This window comes from Elaeis guineensis, chromosome 16, assembly GCF_000442705.2.
Source record: "Elaeis guineensis isolate ETL-2024a chromosome 16, EG11, whole genome shotgun sequence".
NCBI lineage: Eukaryota > Viridiplantae > Streptophyta > Magnoliopsida > Arecales > Arecaceae > Elaeis > Elaeis guineensis.
Genome location: NC_026008.2, coordinates 1,380,390 through 1,403,825, shown reverse-complemented (window position 1 = coordinate 1,403,825; position 23,436 = coordinate 1,380,390). Strand labels below are relative to the sequence as shown.

General features: G+C 50.1%; 1 long non-coding RNA gene and 1 pseudogene across 1 annotated transcript in view; one reads left to right on the top strand and one right to left on the bottom strand.

The window, feature by feature from the left end:
- LOC140854323 (uncharacterized) overlaps window positions 1-23,436 on the top strand; it is a 135,743-nt gene that overhangs the window by 45,511 nt on the left and 66,796 nt on the right. The gene's annotated exons all lie outside the window — the stretch shown is intronic.
- The window catches only part of LOC140854320 (uncharacterized), an 89,598-nt pseudogene that overhangs the window by 7,262 nt on the left and 58,900 nt on the right, over window positions 1-23,436 (bottom strand).

Sequence of the window (23,436 nt, the reverse complement as noted above, 5' to 3'; positions counted from 1 at the left end):
TTCCATGGCCCGAGCCGGGGCAGAATCGGGACGCGGAACCCCCTACCACCCCAGCGGGGCATCCTGGCAAATCCCACCCGGAGGATTCCAAATGATCGAGCAGCATTGCAAACGGGGCGGGATGGGACGCGCATCCCGCCTTCACGGGCCTCGAGCGTCGGATGGCCGGGGCTCGCGTCTCGCACGTCGTGGCCTGCTTGGGATGCGGAACCCCCTAATACCCCAGTGGGGCATCGGGGCAAATCCCACCCTGGGGGTTCCCAGTGATCGAGCGGCATTGCGAACGGGGAGGGCCGGGTCGCGCGTCCCGGCCCCCCGGGCTTCAGGCGGTGGATGGCTGGGTCTCGCATCCCGCACGTGGGGGACTCACATTTCGGGCAGTTGGGTCGCGCATCCCGTTTCGATGGCCCGAGTGGGGGCAAACCGGGACGCGGAACCCCCTACCACCACTGCGGGGCATCCGGGCAACTCCCACCCTGGGGGTTCCAGACGATCGAGCAGCATTGCAAACGGGGCGGGATGGGATGCACGTCCCGCCTTCATGGGCCACGGGCACCGGATGGCCAGGCCTCGCGTCCCGTGCGTCGGGGCTAGCTTGGGATGTGGAACCCCCTAGCACCCCTGTCAGGGACTTATCCACAGATGAATGGGTTGGAGCATCAAAATGGTGGCACAAGCTTCGAATGGCCGTAACTTCTGATCTGGGAGGAGCTACGGGGGCGACAATATATCAACGGAAAGCTCATTTCGAGCCCTACGACCGTGAAGCAGCAGAAGCCCAGATGAATGGGTTGGAGCATCAAAATGGTGGCACAGGCTTCGAACGGCCATAACTTTTGATCCGGGAGGAGCTACGGGGGCGACAATATATCAACGGAATGCACGTTCCGAGCCCTAGGACCGTGAAGCAGCGGGAAGCCCAGATGAATGGGTTGGAGCATCAAAATGGTGGCACAAGCTTCGAACGGTCATAACTTTTGATCCGGGAGGAGTTACAGGGGCGATAATATATCAACGGAAAGCTCGTTTCGAGCCCTACGATCGTGAATAGGGTTTATCCGTTCACTCCATTTCTCGAGCCCAAAATCCTTCATTTTAGTGGGTTTCAGGGCCATTTTATCTTTGGGGGCCCCGTCTTTGGTTCAGTCTGCGTTCGACCGCCCGCCGCCCTCATTACGGGCGAGCCCGGGCGTCGGCGCACTCACCATCGGGCGTGGTCCGAGCCCCCCACAGCACGGTCGGAACTTGCATCTCGCTCCGCACGCATCCCTCTGGCCTGCCTTGCACCACCATGGCCACCCTAAGGGGGTGACACCGGAGAGCCTGCGGGTGCTCCGGGGGTTGTTCGCAACCGATGCGCGCGTGCGGCGGCCGACCCCCTCCATCGCACGTGCGAGTCACCTCGCATGCTTACGGGACTTGCCTGCTTTGGGCAGGCCGCACCCTTGCCCGGCTAGTTACCGCGGGGCCGACTCCCGGGTCTAATTTTTCACAAGAATCTCAGCCCCGTGCAGCGCCGGACGCCCCCCGTCCCCTTAGCCTCCTCGCAGTCCCCACCCCCAGGGATGGTAACAACAAAGCGAAACAGCGGCAAATATTCAAGGCGCATAGAGAAATCCCCCCTACCTCTTTTATTTCAGTTCCCATGAAATTTGGATACTGGAGACCCGCCCATGTCCCCGAATGGATATCCCACTAAGATACAATCCCAAGGCTTGCCGCCGAGGGCCGGCACATATGCAGCTTTTATATAAAGGCGGTGGACAACTCCAACGACTGCCGGGAGCTCCCTAAAACCCCTGCCAACCGTGGCCAGCCACTCTAGGAAGTTTGGGGAGGAGTTTGGAACCATTGGAAACCATCCGGCACTGGGACTCGAGTCCCGCCTCCTGGGTCCTGCATCCCACTGTGTGCGCCAGCAAGTCCGCTGCGCATCTTCGCTGCACGCCCGGCGGTGCGTGCATCCACGCAACCCACTGCTGGCGCCTGCGTCCGGCCAAGTGCCCGTGCACATGCGCGCCCTCGTCCAGTGCGCCCGCGGCCTGCACGCCCCACAGCCTTGCGCCCGTGGCCCGCGTGCTGCACAGCCCTGCAACAATCCGTGCACCCGACGGCCCACGCACCGCCATGGCCTGCGTGCCCCCATGACCTGCGTGCCCTTTGGCCCGGCTTGAGTGCATTTTGTCTGAGAGCTACGCTCGTTGGGCCGGGCATGCGTCTGCTCGTGCCCGATCTTTGCATGCGCCTTTGCCAGAGTCCCCGCATGCTTTTATCTTCGTCCGGGCACCGGACCAGATGATGGCACCTTATCATGGCAGAGCTCCAGCCATGCTCCGGCCCATCCAAGGTTGGCACGGCAAAGGCACCAGAGCCCGCGCCAACCCACGTAAGATGCCGGCGGGGGTCCAATGCTGGTCCTCTGATCGCCACTTGGCTCCACCGCAGGGATCAAGAACGTGCATATAGTCTGGACACCACCATTGCCCCGCAGTTGTGCCACGGCGGACCCGCCTCCTACGGGCCTGGGGGAGTCGGGAACACGGCCATAGCTCCGCGCACCTCCTCGAACCAAGAGGAATCCTCGAGTATCCACGCATCCTGGCGGGTCCACCGCCATGCCAAATATCGCGCGTCTGGAGCCCCCACCCCCCCGATATCAATGCCACGACGAGCATCCACGCATCCCGATGGGTCCACCGCCATGCCAAATATCGCACGTCCGGAGCACCACCCCCCCCCCCGATGTCATGCCACGGTGATTCCGCTTCTTGTCGAACCATCGCTCCCTCGACGTGAGCCCCGGCAAGGCATCCCCGCCAAACTCCGACCTCATTTTTGGGCTGTCGCGGGCTCACGATGGGAGGGGGTCAGGTGGGGGAAGAGTTGTGGGGTGGGACAAATCCGTGCGACTTTGGGCTGGATCTCAGTGGATCATGGCAGCAAGGCCACTCTGCCACTTACAATGCCCCGTCGCGTATTTAAGTCGTCTGCAAAGGATTCTGCCCGCCGCCCGTCTGAAATTGCGCTCCAAGGCGGCCGCCCGTGGCCGCTATGCCGCGGGGGCTGCGCCTACGACATGAGCCCTTGGGGGCCGAGGGCCCCTACTGCGGGTCAGGTGGTGGACGGCGGGCTTGGGCGCTACTTCACTAGCTTGGATTCTGACTTAGAGGCATTCAGTCATAATCCGACACACGGTAGCTTCGCGCCACTGGCTTTTCAACCAAGCGCGATGACCAATTGTGTGAATCAACGGTTCCTCTCATACTAGGTTGAATTACTATCACGGCACGGCCATTAGTAGGGTAAAACTAACCTGTCTCACGATGGTCTAAATGTAGGAACCAGATCTAGGATTTCAGGGTTAGATCTTGAAACTTTTTCAAGATCATACAGCGGAAGACTAAAATAAATTAAAATTTATTTTCTAAAATCAGAAAATCTCTAGATCTAAGATCCTATTACATGATTATTACATAGCATTAAATCAAAAATTAAAATATATAAATATAGCATGAACTACATGTTGATCATATCAACATGTTTTTATACTACATCTAATGTATGTATTAAACAATAGATCAGATCTATTACCTTGCAAGTTAGATGTTCTAACCTTGTTAATCTGGGCTTGAGGATGATGTTGCAAGCCGCACATGCATCCGACCTCTAGGAGTCATCCACACGAGCCCACGAATCTTGATCAGAAGTCCTGCTTCAGGAAATCAGCACAGTATGCTAGTACTGCACTGATCATTCTTTGATGGTTGATCAGGTCCCTCCTTCTTCTTGATTTGGACTCTTCCAAAGATGAAAAGTAGAAGGAGGAGTTTTAGATCTGAGACACTCTCAGGAAACTCAAGATGGAGGGAGGAAAGATATGAAAATAAAAATCCTAGAAGAAGACCCTCTTCTTCTTCACGTTTTTCTCTCTAGACACCCAAACTTGTGTCTTTTATATCTCCACGATCCAAAGGTATTTCTCTTTAATTTTTAGATGGCACAAAGGTCTCTCAAATATCTGACTTTTCCTAAAATTTCACAAAGAAACTCATCTTATATAGAGAGATATGATAGAGTCCTTGTCTAGGTCAAACACCTAGTCAAGGCTTATCCAAACATGGCAAGTTAAGGGATGCCCAACTCTTGAGCACTTCCTTCATATTTTCATGCATGGATCACTAGAAAATAGTGCACAATGTATACCCTAAAATCCATAAAAATTCCAAAAAAAATTTGGATAAATTCGGTGCAAAATTGAAAGAGTTTTGGATTTCTAAAACTCTATCTCATAGAATTCGAAATCCAAACTTATTCCTTTTAGATTTGATTCAAACCACCTTCCATGTAAGAAAGAAGAGAGGAGACCTTTTGTGAATGTGGAAGAGATCTGGGAGAGGGCTTTTGTCACACAAAATAAGTGGAGATTGGATTGAATAAGAGAGAGGGCGTGGAGAAGGATTATGTGGCGTAAGGTGGAATCCTAGTCTTACTAGGATTCTGTCTTATGACTTGTTTTAATTTGGTTTCCCAAATCAAATCAAATCAAAATTAGATCAACCCAATTAAAATAGGTCTTAACCCAATTAAAAACCTAATTTAATCAGATTAAATTAGATTTAAATCTGATTTAATTTTTTAATCAAATTAGAAATTAGATTGACCCAAGTCCTAGTTGAACTAGGACTAGTTTTTCCTTGCACTTGGCTTATCCAATAAACCAATTGGACTTGATCCAATCAAGCCCAAACCAAATCTAATTAAATCATATTTAATTAGACTTAATCTCAGCCCATTGGCTTAATCAAATTAAGCCAATTAGCAATCAAATTGCTAATCGATCCTCCTGCAACACTTGTACTGGGTTAAATGTCAATCGTATTGATCATTTAACCCTAGAACGATTCTTAATCGTTGATCAACCATCCGATCAAATCATGAACTCTAATGTGTGTGACCTCATAGGTCCGAACCTAAGCCGGTAGCACAGGAATAAATTCCTGTACCAATCGAAGTGACCATCTAGCAATGGTACCCGACGACCGGATAGGTCGAATGTGTAGAACAACATCCTTAGAACCAATGCGGATATAGTTTTCATATAATTCATCCCCTTGACCAAAATGATCATAGGACACCCCAGAGTTCAACTGTCAACTCTGATCAGGTTGTCCACATTGTATTTCAAAATATCAAATCCATCTGATTGATTACCCTGGCCAAGGTTTTGCTAAATTGAAATACAGCGACTCTTTTTTCTCCAACTCTTGGAGTGGTCAATCCTATCTCGATCACACTCTGACTTCGCAAGTACTTGACTGTGCCCAGAAGCCTTCCGTCCTTGAATTAGAAATTCAGTTAGTCCAGTACCAAAGCACAGTGAGTTGCTTGCAAGTCACTGAGGCGATCTCAGGTCTAAGGGACACTTATACCTATATCCCATCAGAGACATTCTCGATAGCAGAATACTCTGGAGTTGGTCACATTCAATGATGATGTACCCTTACATCTCACCTGTATGCCATACCAGTGTCTCCACACTCCTTGGTTAAGAGGACAACCAACCCATATGGCCTACAGCGACCTATGCTCGATAGAAGCTGTTGTCCTTATTAACAGCCTATCATTTGGTCGTGAACAGTTTTAAGGACTAATCGATAAATCCTCTCTTTATCGAATCTAAATAGTCCTAAGGACTTCATCATAACAACGGAGTTCATTAGAAGATGAAAGCTTATGATGAAAATACCAAATATATTTTATTTATTAACAAATCAATTACAATACTTGGTTGCTCAACCATCAACAGCTTGACGATTGGCTTTTTGGGATACATTTCCCAACAACTCCCACTTGTCCTAAAGCCACTCGGCACAGTATCTAATACCCATCTTCGACTTGTGGTTGTCGAACTCATTTATTGCCAAGGCTTTTGTGAAGGGGTCGGCTAGGTTCTTCTTTCCGTCGATCTTCTGAAGGTCGACGTTCTCTCGGACCAGGTGGAAGCGACGCAAGATGTGCTTCGTCCGCTGATGTGCTTTGAGTTTTTTCACCTGAGCTATGGCACCAGTGTTGTCGCAGTAGAGCAGGACTGGACCATCGAGGGAGGGTGCTACTCCGAGCTCGGTGATGAATTTTCTTAGCCACACAGCTTCCTTCGCAACATCTGATGATGCGATGTACTCCACTTCACAAACAGAGTCTGCCATAGTATGCTGCTTGGAACTCTTCCAGCAGATGGCTCCACCATACAGAGTAAAGATATAACCCGACACACTCCTGCTGTCATCATGGTCAGATTGGAAGCTGGAGTCTGTGAACCCCACAAGTTTCAGATCTGACTCGCCATAAACCAACCATTGGTCCTTAGTATTTCTCAAATACTTAAGGATGGCTTTAACCACTTTCCAGTGATTTTCTCCAGGATCAGATTGGTATCTACTCACTACTCCTAGTGAGTATGCCACATCTGGTCTTGTACATGTCATGGCGTACATGATAGATCCCACGACTGAAGCATATGGGACTCTACTCATACGCTCTCTCTCTTCAGGAGTTGTCGGACAATCCTTCTTAGAGAGAGAAATTTCATGGCCTATCGGTAGATAGCCCTTCTTGGAATTCTCCATGCTTAACCTCTTCAGCACAGTGTCTATGTACATGGATTGGGATAACCCAAGCATCCTTTTAGATCTATCCCTATAGATCTTCATCCCTAGGATGTAGGATGCTTCACCCAAGTCCTTCATGGAGAACTGTGATGACAACCAAACTTTTATTCCCTGTAGTGCGGGGATGTCATTCTCGATTAAGAGAATGTCATCCACGTACAAGATAAAGAATACCACAATTGGACCATTTATAGATGCAGGGCTCTTCTCCATTCTTAATAAAGCCATACATTTTGATCACCTTATCAAAACGCATGTTCCAACTCCGAGAAGTTTGCTTCAATCCATAAATGGATCTCTGAAGCTTGCACACCTTGGACTCATCTGTGGATGTAAACCCCTCAGGTTGTATCATATACACCTCTTTGGTCAGCTCTCCATTCAGAAAAGCTGTCTTTACATCCATCTGCCAGATCTCATAATCTAGATGGACAGCTATTGCAAGCATTATCCGAATAGATTTGAGCATTGCCACAGGGGAAAACGTCTCGTCATAGTCAATACCATAACGTTGACGATACCCCTTGGCTACCAGACGGGCTTTATAGGTCTCCACCTTTCCGTCTGCATCCCTCATCCTTTTGAAGACCCATTTACACCCAATGGGTTTATCCCCTTCAGGTGGGTCAACCAATGTCCATACATCGTTGACCTTCATGGACTCCATTTCGGATTTCATGGCTTCAAGCCATTTCTCAGAATCAGATCTCTGCATTGCATCCATATAGGTGATCGGATCCTCATTATTCTCATCAAGTTCGATGGGATCACCGTCCCAGACCAAGAAACCGTAGTATCTGTCCGGTTGACGCGGTACTCTACCGAATCGCCTTAATGGTGTAGGTATATTGGGCTCCGGATCTGATCTAATCATATCCGACTCAGGTTCAGCTATTGGTGTCGGTCCTTCTACCTGTTGAACTTCATCAAGTTCAACCTTAGAGGCAACGGTTCCTTCACCAAGGAACTCCTTTTCTAAAAAGATTGCCTTAAGGCTGACGAACACCTTTTGTTCATCAGCATGGTAGAAAAAATATCCTTTTGTCTCTTTGGGGTACCCGATGAATGAGCATTTGTCAGACCTAGGTCCAAGTTTGTTTGTGACTAATCGTTTGACATAGGCCGGGCACCCCCAGACCCTAAGGTGTGAAAGTGCTAGCTTACGTCCCATCCATATCTCATATAGAGTCTTAATTACAGACTTACTTGGAACCCTATTTAATAGATAACAGGCCGATTCGAGTGCATATCCCCAGAAGGATATCGGCAAGCTAGCAAAACCCATCATGGATCAGACCATGTCTAACAGAGTCCGATTCCTCCTTTCAGACACACCATTATGCTGTGGTGTTCCTGGAGGAGTCTATTGGGAGAGAATCCCATTCTCTCCTAGATATGTGAGAAATTCACTAGAAAGGTATTCTCCTCCTCGATCAGATCGAAGAGTTTTAATACTCTTCCCAGTTTGTTTTTCTACTTCACTTCGGAATCGTTTGAACATTTCAAATGAATCCGACTTATGTTTCATCAGATAGACATATCCATATCGGGATAGGTCATCCGTGAAAGTTATGAAGTAGAAATATCCACCTCTAGCACTGGTGCTCATGGGCCCGCATACATCAGTATGTACTAGGCCCAAGAGCTCAGTAGCTCTCTCACCTTTTCCAGTAAAAGGTGACTTGGTCATTTTACCAAGAAGACAAGACTCACAGGTTGGAAGTGATTCACAATCACTAACTTCGAAGATTCCCTCTTGAGTCAACCTGTTTATTCTGTTCTTGTTTATATGACCTAGCCTACAGTGCCATAAGTAGATATCTGACACACTATCTAAACTAGGGTGCTTGCCAGTAGAATAGACTCTTATCAGGCTTGATCTTTTTGGTCTGGCTCTACACTGATGTCCCAGCCTGAACTTGCACCTTCTTCACTTTTTTTTTCTTGTTCTTCTTCCCTTTCTCAAAGGATCGAGAACCAGAAGACGAACCTCCCACTGAGTTCACCGACTCCTTGAGGAGTTGGTGATCCTTCTCAAAGTTCTGAAGTAACTCAAGTAATCCATGGTAGTTTACTTCAGGCTTTGTCATTCTATAATGAGTGAGGAATGGGAGATAAGACTTGGGCAGCGAGTTCAGTATTGCATCTTTCCCAAGCTGCTCATGCAAGGGAAAGTTGAGCTTGCTCAATCGTTCCATCAGCTCGATCATGTACAATACATGATCAGTGACAGAGGCACCATCCCGCATTTTGGCAATGAAGATGGCACAACTAGTCTTGTGCCTCTCTATGTCATCGGGTGTGCCAAAGGCATCCTCCAACACTTGAAGCATGTCCTTTGGCTGAACCGTCTCGAATCTGCGACTGAACTCATCGCTCATGACAGCCAGCATGATACAGCGCACCATGGTCCAGTCACTGAGCCACTTCTGGTAAGTGTCTCTGACTGTTCCACGTGCATTGGCAGCTGGCTCCTCAGGTGCAGGATCCATTATCACATATAGGATCCATTCATGCTCCAGGACTATCTTCAACTTTCGGTACCAGCTACCGAAGTTGGGTCCCACCAACTTATCATTGTCCAACAATGATCGGAGCGATAAGGAAGTGGCCATATTTGCACAAAGGAGAACCATAACCTAATTAGTAATTGATTCATTAAACATAAAGATTTGGACTTTAATCAAAAGGTTTCTCCCACTATTTTATTCGAATTGGTAGCCTCTACTTCCAACTCGAGGAATTACCCTAATTCCTTAGCGGGTACTAGAATCCACTTAGACTGCACACAAGCCCAACTTTGCTTGGTCAACCCATGTACATCTAAGGGTAGGTTCATAACCAATTGTTTTTCTAAACAATTTCTAGTAATTTTAATTTTGCCCCAAAAACCTAATCAGTAGGCTTTAGCCTCCACTGTAAGGATCCAGTTAGGTCCAACCATTAACATGATCATACATAGTGTATCTAACCAACGAATGATTAAGCCCAACTTTGGTTGGCTCACCTAACCACCATTAGAGAGACACTTCCAAGTCGTCATATGATGAGTGATAATTCCATTAGTCAACAAGCACCAGGCTTTTGGGTCTGCAATGATTATTGAGTTAATGGACTCAATATCAAACACCTTAATGGGAGGCTATGATTCAGTTATCTCCATAACTTTATCATTTTAAGGACCTAATAATTTTAGAGGATTTAAATAATATAGAGAATGAAGTCAGATGAACCAGCTTATCATGATCCTCCCACTGGCTTCACCAAGTCAGCTTAAGGGAGACCAGGGCTGGTCTAGGAGCACCTAAATCAGTCACACTGATTTACCTAGCTGACATGGGTCAGCTCGAATAGTCAAGTGATCCGATCAAAACATAATTTCACCAAGAGGCCAGGTAAGTTCGATCAGTGGGAGGGTCTGCCAAAGCTTGCCTTAGACACCATCAGAAATGACCAGGTAAGCGGGCTCCCAATTAAAAACCACCGGTCTGGTTTACCTTAGATACCAACTGGTTTAATTAGTTTCGATTAGATCAACCTAACAGTTCGTGCTAGACCGCTTAGCCAAGAATCAAGTCCATTTGGTTCTCGTTAAAGACATGGACTTGACCAACTACAACTATTGTAATTGATCTAGAGAATCCTTGACCTATTACTAAGACAACAATTGATTAGATTTAGTCAATTCTCTAATTAAGTCCATCTTCAATCTAACCATAGGTCTAACCCAATTAATGGACCTAATTCCCGCTAACCCATTAACCCAATGTGTTATGGTTTGTGTCTTAGGTTCTTCAATTCACAATCCTAGAACCTATTCAAACAACTTCTTAATTCTTAATTAAGTTTTGGGCTGAGGGTTGGGTTTGGCTTTTCAAAAAATAATTTTCATATTTGTAAAATAATTTTACAATATGATTCTACTAACCATATTGCATGTTTGATTCATAATCAAGATACAATTGAAATAAATATGAAACTACTTTAGATCTAATCTAAATAGGTTCATGTAATTGAAACAGTTTCAACTTTAAACAATTTCTTTGCACAAAAATTATTTAACAAAGAGATTTTATTTCAGATTTAAACATCTTTTAAATCTAATAAATTATAAATTTAGTCTAGATCATATCTAACAAATTTATGATTAAAGATAGATCTACACAAACTAGGACAACCTTTGCACTGTAAGGGGTAAACCTTACAGCAGGACAACCTTGCAGTTTGTGATTGATCTAAAATTTTAATTTTAGATTTAATAATTAAATTATAAACTAGATCTAATCTAAAAAATAATCTAAGCATGTATAAATAATCATGTTGTTGGTACAAAAATCTGCTTGCGCCGGAGAAGCTGGAGTCGGGGAAGTCGCGGTCGCCGTCGGGACCTGCAAAGGAAGTCTAAACCGGAGGTGGGGTTGCTCCGACAAGACCCTCCGACGCTCAAGTCAGTTCTCTGCCTCAACAAGAATGGAGTGCTAGAACGGAGAATTTAGCAGAGTTTTGAGATAAGAAATGAGCTTATGGAATAACGTATCTGGGTCCTCCTTTTGTAGGCGGAGGAGGCAACGGATTGATGGCAACATTTGTAACCGTCTGGCAGTGGACTGCCCAGGGTCAGGCGGAGTTTGCTGCGAAGCGTAGTGGAACGGACCCATGGCTATCGCTGGGGCGTGCCACGTGGAATCTGCCGCACGAAGTGGGGTGGCGTTCGTCGTCGTGACTTGCCAGTGGATGGGAGAATCGTGCAGTATCCGTTGCAGGAGGTGGAGCAGGATCGTGGCCGTTTATCGTGGCTGGTCAGGTAGTAATGGAGCCGCACGGGATCCGCCACAGGGAGGGGAGCAGTGCTGCGATCATTACTGCGGCCTGTCAGGAAGTGGTGGGGCTGCGCGGAATCCACCGCAGGAAATGTAGCAGAATCGTGGCCGCGATTGTGGCTTGGGAATGCTGGTCTGTCGGCTGAAGTTCGATAGTGGTCAGAGTCCGGCCACCGTAGAGGTCCGGACGAAGGCCGTCTACAGTCGTTGGAATCGAGAACGGAGCTCGGCTCTCACAGAGTTCGGGCAAAGCTTTCCTGCAGTCAAGGTTAAAGGCGAAGTCCGGCTCCCGTAGGAGTCCGGGCGGGGCTTACCAGCAGTTGACGTTGAGGACGGAGCCCGGCTCCCGTAGGAGTCCGGGCGGAGCTGTCCTGTAGTCGATGTCGGCGGTGGAGCCCGGCTCCAGTAGGAGCCCGGGCAGAGTCCTCTGCAATCAAAGTTAAAGGTGAAGTCCGGCTCCCGTAGGAGTCCGGACGGAGCTTACCAGCAGTTGATACTGAGAGCGGAGCCCGGCTCCCGTAGGAGTCCGGGCGGAGTCTGGGCAGAACCCTCTCGGAGCTGAAGTTGCAGGCAGAACCCGGCTCCCGTAGGAGTCCGGGTGGAGTCCTCTGCAATCAAAGTTAAAGGTGAAGTCCGGCTCCCGTAGGATTCCGGACGGAGCTTACCAGCAGTTGATACCGAGAGCGGAGCCCGGCTCCTGTAGGAGTCCGGGCGGAGTTCGGGCGGAACCCTCTCGGAGCTGAAGTTGCGGGCGGAACCCGGCTCCTGTAGGAGTCCGGGTGGAGTCCTCTGCAATCAAAGTTAAAGGTGAAGTCCAGCTCCCGTAGGATTCCGGACGAAGCTTACCAGCAGTTGATACCGAGAGCGGAGCCCGGCTCCCGTAGGAGTCCGGGCGGAGTCCTCTGCAATCAAAGTTAAAGGTGAAGTCCGGCTCCCGTAGGAGTCCGGACGGAGCTTACCAACAGTTGATACTGAGAGCGGAGCCCGGCTCCCGTAGGAGTCCGGGCGGAACCCTCTCGGAGCTGAAGTTGCGGGCGGAACCCGGCTCCTGTAGGAGTCCGGGTGGAGTCCTCTGCAATCAAAGTTAAAGGTGAAGTTCGGCTCCTATAGGAGTCCGGACGGAGCTTACCAGCAGTTGATACTGAGAGCGGAGCCCAGCTCCCGTAGGAGTCCGGGTGGAGTCCTCTTGGGGTCGAAGTTGTCGGCGGAGTCCGGCTCCCGTAGGAGTCCGGATGAAGTCTGTCTGCAGTCGTTGGAGTCGTCGGTGGGGCCCGGCTCCCGTAGGAGTCCGGGCGGAGCTGTCTTGTAGCTGAAGTTGTTGGTCGTCGAGGATGAAGTCCGGCTCCCGTGGGAGCCCAGGCGGAGATTTCTTTTGAGATTGGCCTTGTTGGCGGAGCCGTTGATTCTGTGGAGGACTTCGGCTGGGGGTATTTTATACCCAACACCAGTCCCCCTATTTCCGAGTTTGAATTTCGAACGAAGGAAGTACAGAGAGATGGACACAGCCGAAGTCGCCCCTTCGAATCCTGCGTACCACCGCCCCTAGATATTTTGGCATTTAATGTGTGTACGTCAGAGCTCACTTTTCGGTGAAGGTGACCTGAAGAGTCTTTTCGGAACCCCCGTCGGAACGCGATCCCAAGCGCCGTGCCACGAGAATTTGTGAACGGTCAACCCTCGATAGCGATGAAGGGGATAAGCGCGACACGTGGCACGCACCAGTTGGCCCAGGAATACCCGCCGCCATAACTGCGCTAGGACCCGTCGGCTATTTAAACCCCCTAGTCCTTTCATGGCTTCATCCTAGCGCCTTTCTTTCGCCTGAGAGTCTTGCTTCCCTCGCACCAGTCCTTGCCTTCTTCAGCCCCCCAATTCTTCTCTGAGGGTTCCTACGCCATGTCCTCCACCCCGGAGGCCGTTCTTGAGGGGATGTCTAGGGCTTGGAGGAAGGTGAGGAGGAGAACGGCGGCCGGTGAGAATCTCCGTCGTTTTAAAGGGGGCTCAAGGAAGAATTCCTTTAACGATAGGGGTTTAATAACGGGGGCTGTCGGTGAAGTTATTCTGCCCACGAATTTTGGAGTAGCAAGGCGGGGTGATACCGGTCAAGAGGGCAGAGCTGTTGTCATAAGCTATGGCGGGATCCTTGATACCGTCGGGGCCGAGGGACCAGAGGCGGTCGGCATCGACGGTGGGGCAGTGGAACTTGTTGCGGGGACGGTGGAAGTAGCGCATGCCGACCTTGCCGGAGCATTTTGGGTGGCGGCTGTCGTGGGGCATTCGAAGATGAGGCACATCTCTGGCATCGCTACCGCTTCCAAGGTGACTCCAGTTCTTCTTGAAACAGGTCTTCGCTACTGCCGCCGTTGCCCTTACCGCCTCCGGGGATCTATCCCACCCTTTTCTCGCTAGGGTTGGGACTTCGGAGACAGAATGAGGCGAGATGGGGCGAGAGCTGTTACACGCACTGGAGAACGCGACTGAGAAGGACAGAGACGGGAAGAGGAGTTTGCAGCTCGGAGCGGCCTCCGGTTCATCCTTCCCAAACCGTGTTTGCGAGGCTTGCGATGACGTGTATCTTCTTCTTCTTTTTTTTTTTCCTGACCCACCGGGTCCTGTAACGTATACTCTTGTTAAATGAAAAAGAGATTTTGTTACCTCGTCTGCATCTCGCATTAAATAGTTGTCTGTCGAACTTCTTCATTTTCCTTTCCTCTTTCTTCCTTCTCTTCTTCTTTTCTTTTTCACGTTGTCCCAAGGTCATCGACGACCTCTTCTGTTCATGTGGGGTTGTCATTTGCCGAGCTCCTTTTTGGCTTTTATGCCGTTCGAAGATACCCAATTGTCATTCTGTTGATGGTTGCAGGTTTGCTTGGGGCCCTTCGGGCCCGAGGTCCCTCCTAGGGCTTGAATTCGGGGATTCGAGCTTCCGTTACCTTCGGGCACTGTTTGCTTTCCCTTTTTTTTTTTTGCTTGAAATTTTTTCTCTGCCGAAGTCGGAGCTAAGTTCGGCTCCCTTGGGAGCCCGATCGGAGAAGCCCTCCTGAAGTTGGAGTAGCCCGGCTCTCGTAGGAGTCAGGGCGAAGTCTTCCTGCAATCAAAGTCATAGGCAAAGTCCGACTTCCGTAGAATTCCGGACAAGTCTTATCGGCAGTTGCTGTTGTCAGCGGAGCCCGGCTCCCGTAGGAGTCCGGGCGGGGTTGTCCTGCAGTTGATGTTGGCGATTGGAGCCCGGCTCCCGTAGGAGTCCGGGCTGGGCTTACCATCGGTCGAAGTAGCTTAAATTAGGGCAAGGTTTTCCTCTTGGGGGGCGCATATGGGCGTTGCAGGGCTTTCCCCCACCCGGTCTAAAAGGATCGGGCCTTCGACTAGGGCGAGTGTTCTCCTCTTATCCCTAACAGGGCTCTGGGGGCACATATGGGCGTTGTAAGGCCTCTCCCCCCATCCGGTCTAAAAGAAACCGGGCCTTCGACTTTGCTCAAGTTAGGGCGAGGTTCTCCTCCTATCCCTAACAGGGCTGTGGGGGCACATATGGGCGTTGTAAGGCCTCTCCCCCCATCCGGTCTAAAAGGAACCGGGCCTTCGACTTTGCTCAAGTTAGGGCGAGGTTCTCCTCCTGTCCCTAACAGGGCTGTGGGGGCACATATGGGCGTTGTAAGGCCTCTCCCCCCATCCGGTCTAAAAGAAACCGGGCCTTTGACTTTGCTCAAGTTAGGGCGAGGTTCTCCTCCTGTCCCTAACAGGGCTGTGGGGGCACATATGGACGTTGTAAGGCCTCTCCCCCCATCCGGTCTAAAAGGAACCGAGCCTTCGACTTTGTTCAAGTTAGGGCGAGGTTCTCCTCCTGTCCCTAACAGGGCTGTGGGGGCACATATGGGCGTTGTAAGGCCTCTCCCCCCATCCGGTCTAAAAGAAACTGGATCTTCAACTTTGCTCAAGTTAGGGCGAGGTTCTCCTCCTGTCCCTAACAGGGCTGTGGGGGCACATATGGGCGTTGTAGGGCCTCTCCCCCCATCCGGTCTAAAAGGAACCGGGCCTTCGACTTTATGAGATTGCCCTTTTGTTTTTGACACAGTTTGCTTGAATTGTCTAAAGACACATGGATATGCGATTTTCGACTAAAACGAAGTCACTGGTAGTACATCCGTAAGTTTTCTGAGCTCCACGGTCGCGGGAGGTCGGCTCCTCCGAGCTCCTTGAGATAATAAGTTCCGGGTCGAACTACTTCTTTGACCTCATAAGGTCCCTCCCAGTTCGGGGCGAGCTTCCCCCGATCCTGAGGTTGCGAGACAGCAGCTCGTCGAAGCACCAGATCTCCTGCTTTAAAGGCTTTGCTCTTGACCCGGGCGTTGTAATATCGGGCAACTTTCTGTCTGTAGGCTGCCATTCGAACCTGAGCAATCTTTCATCTTTCTTCTAGCAGGTCGAGGTTGGCTCTGAGACTTTGTGTATTTTGGGGTTCGTCGAATGCCACGACTCGTGCCGACGGGAATTTAAGCTCGATCGGGATAACGGCTTCCGCACCAAAGGCTAAAGCAAAGGGAGTCTCCCCTGTAGGTAACCTCTGGGTAGTTCGATACGCCCATAGCACGTGATAAAGCTCGTCCGCCCAAGTTTCTTTTGCTTTTTCAAGCCTTGTCTTAATTCCCTGCAAAAGGGTTCTGTTAGTTACCTCAGCTTCGCCGTTCGCCTGAGGGTGGGCTACTGATGTGAAGTTGTGGGAGATGTTTAGATCTTCACAGAATTCGGTGAATCTAGCTCGCGCGAATTGCCGTCTGTTATCAGTGATTAGGGTTCTAGATAGACCGAACCTGCACACAATTGACTTCCAAACGAAATCTTGTACTTTTGCTTCTGTGATTTTTGCTAGTGGTTCGGCCTCAACCCATTTGGTGAAGTAGTCGATTGCTACCAGGAGGAACTTCCTTTGCCCAGACACCATGGGAAAGGGGCCAAAGATGTCCATCCCCCACTATGCAAAAGGCCATGGGGCACTTAGGGGTGTGAGCTCAGTGGCGGGCTGTCTCTGGACGTTGGCGTATCTCTGGCATCGATCGCACTTTTTGACGTATTCGATCGAATCATAATGCATCGTTGGCCAGTAATACCCTTGGCGGAGTAGCTTGTGGGATAAAGATCTGGCACCCAAATGGTTTCCGCAAGCTCCCTCGTGCACTTCCCATAAAGCGTAGTCAGCTTCTGAGGGCCGGAGACACCTTAAGAGGGGCAAGGAGTATGATCTTTTGTACAATTTGCCCTCATAAAGGATGTACCGGGAGGCTTGATTTCGGAGCTTCCGAGCCTCCTTCGCATCCTGGGGAAGAACTCCATCTCTAAGATAGGTTATCAGTAGGTCGACCCAGCTGGGCTCGTGGTCGATCTCCATTACAGGCCGTGGTTCTTCTGTACTCGGATGTTTCAGAACTTCAAAGAGGATGCCTTTGGGCAATTCGACCGGGGCCGACGTGGCCAGCTTGGAGAGAAGGTCGGCTCTGGTATTCTCCGACCTTGGAATTTGCCTAATGTCGAAGTTGCTAAAGGCGAGGGTAAGCTCCTTCACTTGTTCAAGGTACCTGGCCATACTGTCCTCCCGCGCTTCATAACTCCCGCAAACTTGCCCCACCACAAGTTGGGAATCGCTGTGCACCCGGAGTTGACCTATTCCCAGCTCTTTGACGATCCTTAATCCTACAATCAGAGCTTCATATTCCGCTCCATTGTTTGTTGCGGGAAACCCGAAACGCAGAGCGTACTCCGCGATGACTCCCTCCGGGCTGACCAAGATCAGGCCCGCACCCGCGCCTGCCATGTTGGAGGATCCGTCCACATAGAGGGTCCAAAAGCAATCAGAGGGACTGGCTTCTTCGTTAGGGGAGTTCGGTTGAGACTTCAGGTCGTCCACTCTGCTTTGCTCAGGTTCGGCCTCCTCTGGGATGGTGCACTCTACGATGAAATCTGCCAGTATTTGGGCCTTTACTGCTGGTCTAGGCCTGTAGTTGATGTCGAATTCCGTGAGCTCGATCATCCATTTTGCCATCCTTCCGGAGGTATCAGCTCGGTGCAAGACCGCCTTGATTGGTTGATCGGTGAGCAGCGTTACGGTATGCCCTTGAAAGTAAGGTCGGAGTCTCCGAGCTGCAACCAACAAGGCGTAGGTCAGTTTTTCTAATTTAGTGTACCTGGTCTCGGTGTCCCTCAATGCGCGGCTAATGTAGTAGACTGGTCGCTAGACTTTCATTTCCTCTTTGACAAGAACAGCCGCGAGGGCCGTGGGAGAGACCACCAGGTACAAAAATAGTTCCTCCCCAGGCTCAGGCTTCGCTAGCAGCGGGGGTGAGCTAAGGTAGCTTTTTAATTCTTCGAATGCCTGTTGGCATTCAGAGGTCCAACAGAAGTTCTTCGGCCGCTTGAGGGTTTGAAAGAAGGGCAAACATCGTTCGGCCGACCTCGCGACAAAGCGATTAAGAGCCGCTATCCTTCCCGTGAGGCACTGAACCTCCTTGATCGACCTTGGGGCGGTCATCTCTTGGATGGCGCGAATTTTCTCTGGATTGGCTTCAATCCCGTGCCCCGATACCATGAAGTCCAGGAACTTTCCTGAGGTTACCCCAAAAGCACATTTGGTCAGGTTCAGCTTCATTCTATACTTTCGAAGAGCGCCAAAGGTTTCCTCGAGGTCGGCGACATGATTTTCGGAAGACCTGCTTTTTACAAGCATATCGTCCACGTAAACCTCCATGTTTCGGCCGATCTGCTCTTTGAAGATTTTGTTCACTAGTCGTTGATAGGTTGCGCCCGCGTTCTTGAGGCCGAACGGCATGACCCTGTAGCAGTAAAGGCCGCGATTAGTGATGAAAGCTGTCTTTTCTTCATCTTTCGATGCCATTCTAATCTGGTTATAGCCGGAGAATGCGTCCATAAAGGTGAAGAGCTCATAGCCTGAGGTAGCATCCACCAGTTGGTCGATCCTGGGAAGGGGGTAGCTGTCCTTTGGACAAGCCTTATTCAGCTTTTTGAAGTCGATACACATCCTCCACTTGCCGTTTGCTTTCTTGACCAAAACAACATTGGAGATTCACTCAGGATAATTGACTTCCTTAATAAATCCGGCCTTGAGAAGTTTATCCACTTCCTCGGCTATCGCCTTCTGCCTCTCTGGGGCATGACTCCGGATTTTTTCTTTCGTCGGCCGATGTTTAGGGTCGACTGCCAGATGATGTTCCATGACTTCTGTGTCGATCCCCGGCATATCCGCCGGGACCCATGCGAAAACGTCCGCGTTCCTTCGGAGGAAATCCACAAGACGCGTCCGCACCTCCCCCCCAGGTTGGAGCCAATTAACACCACATGCTCCGTGTTCCCATCATTCAAAGGGATTGGTATTAGGTCTTCGATTGGACCGCCCCTCTCTTCAGTGAGGTCATCGCGAGCATCCAATCCATCGACCGGACTGAGGTCCACTTGATCGCTTCTTTGCAAGGCGATGTTGTAGCAATGTCTGGCCAGGGCTTGGTCTCCCTGGACCTCTCCGATCCCCTGGTTGGTGGGGAACTTCAATTTCAAATGGTAGGTTGAAACAACAGCTCTGAGGGAATTGAGACCGGGTCGGCCAAGGATTGCATTGTAGACAGATGGCGCCTTTACCACCAGGAAATTTACCAGAGCTCTGGACTGCTTTGGATATTGACCCGCGGTCACAGTCAGAGCTATCATTCCTTCCGTCAGAACGGCGTCACCGGTAAAACCTATCAAGGGGGAGCAAATCGGTCTCAGATGACCGCCAAGAGTGGTCATTCTTGAAAAGGCGTTGTAGAACAAGATGTCGGCCGAACTCTCATTGTCGATGAGAATGCGACGGACGTCGTAATTTGCTATGTTCAAGGAAACTACGACCGCGTCGTTATGAGGGAATTGAACTCCCTGGGTGTCCACTTCAGTGAAGGTTATGGGTTCTTCAACTTTTTGCCGCTTGGGGGATGCAGCTGGTATGTTGGTTGCCTCCCACCGGGATTCCCCTGAGACGGTGTTGACGGAACCCAGCAGAGGCCGGTCACCCGGCCACTCCTCATCAGTGACCATAGCCGAAGGCAGTTGCGCAAAGACCTCGCGAGAAGGCATCAGATGAGGGGAGGAGGAGCGGGTGCCGGAAAAGATGGCCGGAAGCGGATCCGTTGAGCACTCCTTTAAGAACAAGGGTACAGCGAAGGTTCAAGCCCTCCTTCTAGTGCCAATCCTGTTGGTACAAAAATCTGCTTGCGCCGGGAAGCTGGAGTCGGGGAAGTCGCGGTCGCCGCCGGGACCTGCAAAGGAAGTCTAAACCAGAGGTGGGGTTGCTCCGGCAAGACCCTCCGACGCTCAAGTCAGTTCTCTGCCTCAACAAGAATGGAGTGCTCGAATGAAGAATTTAGCAGAGTTTTGAGATAAGAAATGAGCTTATGGAATAACGTATCTGGGTCCCCCTTTTATAGGCGGAGGAGGCAACGAATTGATGGCGACATTTGTAACCGTCTGGCAGTGGACTGCCCAGGGTCAGGCAGAGTTTGCTGCGAAGCGTAGTGGAACGGACCCGTGGCTATCGCTGGGGCGTGCCACGTGGAATCTGCCGCACGAAGTGGGGTGGCGTTCATCGTCGTGACTTGCCAGTGGATGAGAGAATCGCGCAGTATCCGTTGCAGGAGGTGGAGAAGGATCGTGGCCGTTTATCGTGGCTGGTCAGGTAGTAATGGAGCCACGCGGGATCCACCACAGGGAGGGGAGCAGTGCTGCGATCATTACTGCGGCCTGTCAGGAAGTGGTGGGGCTGCGCGGAATCCGCCACAGGAAATGTAGCAGAATCGTGGCCGCGATTGTGGCCTGGGAATGCTGATCTGTCGGCTGAAGTTCGGCAGTGGTCAGAGTCCGGCCACCGTAGAGGTCCGGACGAAGGCCGTCTGCAGCCGTTGGAATCGAGAAAGGAGCCCGGCTCTCACAGAGTTCGGGCAAAGCTTTCCTGCAGTCAAGGTTAAAGGCGAAGTCTGGCTCCCGTAGGAGTCCGGGCGGGGCTTACCAGCAGTTGACGTTGAGGACGGAGCCCGGCTCCAGTAGGAGTCCGGGCGGAGCTGTCCTGTAGTCGATATCGGCGGCGGAGCCCGGCTCCCGTAGGAGCCCGGGTGGAGTCCACTGCAATCAAAGTTAAAGGTGAAATCCGGCTCCCGTAGGAGTCCGGACGAAGCTTACCAGCAGTTGATACTGAGGGCGGAGCCCGGCTCCCGTAGGAGTCCAGGCGGAGTCCGGGCGAAACCCTCTCGGAGCTGAAGTTGCGGGCGAAATCCGGCTCCCGTAGGAGTCCGGGTGGAGTCCTCTGCAATCAAAGTTAAAGGTGAAGTCCGGCTCCCGTAGGATTCCGGACGGAGCTTACCAGCAGTTGATACCGAGAGCGGAGCCCAGCTCTCGTAGGAGTCCGGGCGGAGTCCGGGCGGAACCCTCTCGGAGCTGAAGTTGCAGGCGGAACCCAGCTCCTGTAGGAGTCCGGGTGGAGTCCTCTGCAATCAAAGTTAAAGGTGAAGTCTGGCTCCCGTAGGATTCCGGACGGAGCTTACCAGCAGTTGATACCGAGAGCGGAGCCCGGCTCCCGTAGGAGTCCGGGCGGAGTCCTCTGCAATCAAAGTTAAAGGTGAGTCCAGCTCCCGTAGGAGTCCGGACGGAGCTTACCAACAGTTGATACTGAGAGCAGAGCCCGGCTCCCGTAGGAGTCCTGGCGGAGTCCGGGCGGAACCCTCTCGGAGTTGAAGTTGCGGGCGGAACCCGGCTCCTGTAGGAGTCCGGGTGGAGTCCTCTGCAATCAAAGTTAAAGGTGAAGTCCGGCTCCCGTAGGAGTCCGGACGGAGCTTACCAGTAGTTGATACTGAGAGCGGAGCCCGGCTCCCGTAGGAGTCCGGGCGGAGTCCTCTGCAATCAAAGTTAAAGGTGAAATCCGGCTCCCGTAGGAGTCCGGACGGAGCTTACCAACAGTTGATACTGAGAGCGGAGCCCGGCTCCCGTAGGAGTCCGGGCTGAGTCCGGGCGGAACCCTCTCGGAGCTGAAGTTGCGGGCGGAACCCGGCTCCTGTAGGAGTCCGGGTGGAGTCCTCTGCAATCAAAGTTAAAGGTGAAGTCTGGCTCCCGTAGGAGTCCGGACGGAGCTTACCAGCAGTTGATACTGAGAGCGGATCCTGGCTCCCGTAGGAGTCCGGGCGGAGTCCTCTTGGGGTCGAAGTTGTCGGCGGAGTCTGGCTCCCGTAGGAATCCGGACGAAGTCTGTCTGCAGTCGTTGGAGTCGTCGGCGGGGCCCGACTCCCGTAGGAGTCCGGGTGGAGCTGTCTTGTAGCTGAAGTTGTTGGTCGTCGAGGATGAAGTCCGACTCCCGTGGGAGCCCGGGCGGAGATTTTTTTTGAGGTTGGCCTTGTTGGCGGAGCCGTTGATTCTGTGGAGGACTTCGGCTGGGGGTATTTTATACCCAACACATGTAATAAAGAATCTTGGCTCTGATACCAATTGTAGGAACCAGATCTAGGGTTTCAAGGTTAGATCTTGAAACTTTTTCAAGATCATACAGCGGAAGACTAAAATAAATCAAAATTTATTTTCTAAAATTAGAAAATTTCTAGATCTAAGATCCTATTACATAATTATTACATAGCATTAAATCAAAAATTAAAATATATAAATATAGCATGAACTACATGTTGATCATATCAACATGTTTCTATACTACATCTAATGTATGTATTAAACAATAGATCAGATCTATTACCTTGCAAGTTAGACATTCTAACCTTGTTGATCTGGGCTTGAGGATGATGTTGCAAGCCGCACACGCATCCGGCCTCTAGGAGTCATCCACACGAGCCCACGAATCTCGATCAGAAGTCCTGCTTCAGAAAATCAGCACAGTATGCTAGTACTGCGCTGATCCTTCTTTGTTGGTTGATCAAGTGCCTCCTTCTTCTTGATTTGGACTCTTCCAAAGATGGAAAGTAGAAGGAGGAGTTTCAAATCTGAGACGCTCTTAGGAAACTCAAGATGGAGGGAGGAAAGATATGAAAACAAAAACCCTAGAAGAAGACCCTCTTCTTCTTCACGTTTTTCTCTCTAGACACCCAAACTTGCGTCTTTTATATCTCCATGACCCAAAGGTATTTTTCTCTGATTTTTAGATGGCACAAAGATATCTCAAATCTCTGACTTTCTCTAAAATTTCATGAAGAAACTCATCTTATATAGAGAGATATGATAGAGTCCTTGTATAGGTCAAACACCTAGTCAAGGCTTATCCAAACATGGCAAGTTAAGGGACGCCCAACTCTTGAGCACCTCCTTCATATTTTCGTGCATGGATTACCAGAAAAAGGTGCACAATGTATACCCTAAAAGCCACAAAAATTCTAAAAAAATTTTGGATAAATTCGGTGCAAAATTGAAAGAGTTTTGGATTTCTAAAACTCTATCTCATAGAATTCGAAATCCAAACTTATTCCTTTTAGATTTGATCCAAACCACCTTCCATGTAAGAAAGAAGAGAGGAGACCTTTTGTGAACATGGGAGAGATCTGGGAGAGGGCTTTTGTCACACAAAATAAGTGGAGATTGGCATTGAATAAGAGAGAGGGCGTGGAGAAGGATTATGTGGCGCAAGGTGGAATCCTAGTCTTACTAGGATTCTATCTAATGACTTGTTTTAATTTGGTTTCTCAAACCAAATCAAATCAAAATTAGATCAACCCAATTAAAATAGGTCTTAACCTAATTAAGAACTTAATTTAATCAGATTAAATTAGATTTAAATCTGATTTAATTTTCTAATCAAATTAGAAATTAGATTGACCCAAGTCCTAGTTGAACTAGGACTAGTTTTTCCTTGCACTTGGCTTATCCAATAAACCAATTAGACTTGATCCAATCAAGCCCAAACCAAATCTAATTAAATCATATTT